Source organism: Arachis hypogaea, chromosome 19, assembly GCF_003086295.3.
Source record: "Arachis hypogaea cultivar Tifrunner chromosome 19, arahy.Tifrunner.gnm2.J5K5, whole genome shotgun sequence".
NCBI classification, from domain to species: domain Eukaryota; kingdom Viridiplantae; phylum Streptophyta; class Magnoliopsida; order Fabales; family Fabaceae; genus Arachis; species Arachis hypogaea.
In genome coordinates, this window is record NC_092054.1 from 77,891,695 (window position 1) to 77,895,331 (window position 3,637).

At 33.0% G+C, this 3,637-nt stretch overlaps 1 non-coding gene across 1 annotated transcript; it reads left to right on the top strand.

The window, feature by feature from the left end:
* The first annotated feature begins 264 nt into the window (after positions 1-264).
* LOC112781549 (small nucleolar RNA R71) lies at positions 265-372 on the top strand. Its single transcript, XR_003192321.1, has one exon. It is a non-coding gene; the product is annotated as a small nucleolar RNA R71 (small nucleolar RNA).
* The last annotated feature ends 3,265 nt before the right edge of the window (positions 373-3,637 follow it).

The window sequence follows — 3,637 nt, forward strand, 5'->3', positions numbered from 1 at the left end:
TTGCTGAGTCAATATTTTATTCTGGGCCAATATGGCATTCAGAGTATCAATTTCAAGAACTCCCTTCTTCTGAGGCGTCCCATTACTCACAAGACTCCTCTCAGAAGTGTACATGAGCTGGTTATTAGCAACCATGTCAATGAGTTCTTGAGCTTCTGCAGACGTTTTCTTTAGGTAAATGGATCCACCTGCAGAAGTATCCAATGACATCTTAGCTAATTCAGACAGACCATCATAGAATATATCCAGGATAGTCCATTCTAAAAGCATGTCAGAAGGACACTTTTTGGTCAGTTCCTTGTATCTCTCCCAAGATTTATAGAGGGATTCACCTTCTTTCTGTCTGAAGGTTTGGACATCCACTCTAAGCTTACTAAGCTTTTGAGGGGGAAAGAACTTGGCTAAGAAAGCCTTGACCAGCTTATCCTAAGAGTTCAGGCTATCTTTAGGTTGAGAATCCAACCATATTCTAGCTCTGTCTCTCACAGTAAAAGGGAAAAGCATGAGCCTGTAGACTTCAGGATCTACTCCATTAGTCTTAACAGTATCACAGATCTGCAAGAATTCAGTTAAGAACTGAAAAGGATCTTCAGATGGAAGTCCATGAAACTTGCAATTTTGTTGCATTAGAGAAACTAATTGAGGTTTTAGCTCAAAATTGTTTGCTCCAATGGTGGGGATGGAGATGCTTCTTCCATGTAAATTGGAATTAGGTGCATTAAAGTCAACAAGCATCCTCCTTGCATTATTATTATTTTCGGCTGTCATCTACTCTTCCTGTTCGAAAATTTCTGGAAGGTTATCTCTGGATTGTTGTATTTTAGCTTCTCTTAGTTTCCTCTTCAGAGTCCTTTCAGGTTCAGGGTCTGCTTCAACAAGAATGTTGTTGTCCTTGCTCCTGCTCATATGAAAAAGAGGGAACAGAAAAATAATAATAATAGGGATCCTTTTTACCCAGGTATAGAGGTTCCCCTGTGTGAGTAGAAAAAGAAAAGAATGTAATGTAAAGAAGGGAAGAAGAGAAAATTCGAACACAGATGGAAGAGGGGGTTCGAATTTGGGTGAGGTGAAGTGTTAGTAGATGAATAAATAAATAGAAGGAGATGAGAGAGAAGGAGGATTTTCGAAAATAAAATTTTGAAAAGGGGTTAGTGATTTTCAAAAATGAAATCAAATTAAAATTAAAAATTGAAACAATTAGTTAATTAAAAAGAATTTTTGAAAAAGAGGGAGATATTTTCGAAAATTAGAGAGAGAGAGTTAGTTAGGTAGTTTTGAAAAAGATAAGAAACAAACAAAAAGTTAGTTAGTTAGTTGAAACAAATTTGAAAATCAATTTTGAAAAGATAAGAAGATAAGAAATTAGAAAAAATGTTTGAAAATCAAATTTTTGAAAAAGATATGTTTTAAAAAGATATCATTAAAAAGATATTATTTTGAAAAAGATAAGGTGGAAAGATATTTTTTTGAAAAGATATGATTGAAATTAGTTTTGAAAAAGATTTGATTTTTAAAATCACAATTAATGACTTGATTCATAAGAAATCACAAGATATGATTCTAGAACTTAAAGTTTGAATCTTTCTTAACAAGTAAGTAACAAACTTGAAATTTTTGAATCAAAACATTAATTAATGAGAATATTTTCGAAAATTATGAATTAAAATTAAGAAAAAGATTTTTGAAAAATATTTTTTTAAAAAAAAATTTTCGAAAATGACTAAGAAAAATGAAAAAGATATGATTTTTGAAAAAGATTTTGAAAAAGATAAGATTTTTAAATTGAAAATTTGATTTGACTCATAAAAACAACTAGATTTTAAAAATTTTTGAAAAAGTCAATCCAAATTTTCGAAATTTATGAGTGAAAAAGGGGAAGATATTTTTTTGATTTTTGAATTTTCAATGATGAAAGAGAAAAACATGAAAAAGACTCAATGCATGAAAGTTATGGATCAAAACAATGAATGCATGCAAGAATGCTATGAATGTCAAGATGAACACCAAGAACACTTTAAAGATCATGATGAACATCAAGAACATATTTTTGAAAAATTTTCAATGCAAAGAAAACATGCAAGACACCAAACTTAGAAATTTTTCATGTATAGACACTATGAATGCAATAATGCATATGAAAAACAAGAAAAGACACAAAACAAGAAAATATGAAGATCAAACAAGAAGACTGGCCAAGAACAACTTGAAGATCATGAAGAACACTATGAATGCATGAATGCATGAATTTTCGAAAAATGCAGAGAATTTTTAGAAAAAATGCAATTGACACCAAACTTGAAATTGACTCAAGACTCAAACAAGAAACACAAAATATATATTTTTTTTATGATTTTATGAATTTTTTTGGATTTTTTTTCGAAAACTAATGTGAAAAAGAAAAATAAGGATTCCAAAATTTTTAATATGAATTCCAAGAATCTTGTACTCTTAGTCTAAAGCTCCAATCTGAGGGTTAGGCATGGCTTAATAGCCAGCCAAGCTTTAGCATGTAAATCAGGTGGATCAGGAACAGCAGCAGGTGGATTAGCAACAACTAGCTTGCTCTTGATAATGTTGGGTTGGATGCCCCAGTCCAAATGAATTTAGACATGGCTTTACAGCCAGTCAGGCTTCAACATGCTTCATGAAACACTAGAATTCATTCTTAAAAAATTTTAGAATAATTTTCGAAAACAGATGAGAAATTTTTGAAAGATTTTTTTTTTTGAAAAATTTTTGTGAAAACTTTTTAAAAATAAAATAAGAAGAAAATTACCCAATCTAAGCAAATAGATGAACTGTCAGTTGTCCAAACCCGAACAATCCCCGGCAACGGCACCAAAAACTTGGTACATGCGAAATTGTTACTCTGAGGTTGTAAAATTTGTTGTTCGTTCTCTCCCTGGCAATGGCTCCAAAAACTGGTGCACAATACCATGGTCCAGACATAACTTCACAACTTCGCACAACTAACCAGCAAGTGCACTGGGTCGTTGATGAGCGGATATTCTATACGCTTTTTGGGGTTAATTTCATATAGCTTTTAGTATGTTTTAGTTAGTTTTTAGTTTATTTTCATTAGTTTTTAGGAAAAATTCATATTTCTGGACTTTACTATGAGTTGTATGTTTTTCTGTAATTTCAGGTATTTTTCTGGCTGAAATTGAGGGAGCTGAGCAAAAATCTGATTCAGGCTGAAAAAGGACTGCTGATGCTGTTGGATTCTGACCTCCCTGCACTCAAAATGGATTTTCTGGAGCTACAGAACTCGAAATGGCGTGCTTCCAATTGCGTTGGAAAGTAGACATCTAGGGCTTTCCAGAAATATATAATAATCCATACTTTTCTCAAAAATAGACGATGTAAACTGGCGTTCAACGCCAGTTCTCTGCCCAATTCTGGCGTCCAGCGCCAGAAAAGGATTAAAAGTTGGAGTTCAACGCCAGAAATGGATCCAAACCTGGCGTTGAACGCCCAAAATGGCCTTATGCACGTGAATTGCTTAAGTCTCAGCCCCAGCACACACCAAGTGGGCCCCAGAAGTGGATCTCTATACCATCTGTTATGGTTTACTCATTTTCTGTAAACCTAGGCTACTAGTTTAGTATTTAAACAAATTTTAGAGATTTATTTTGTA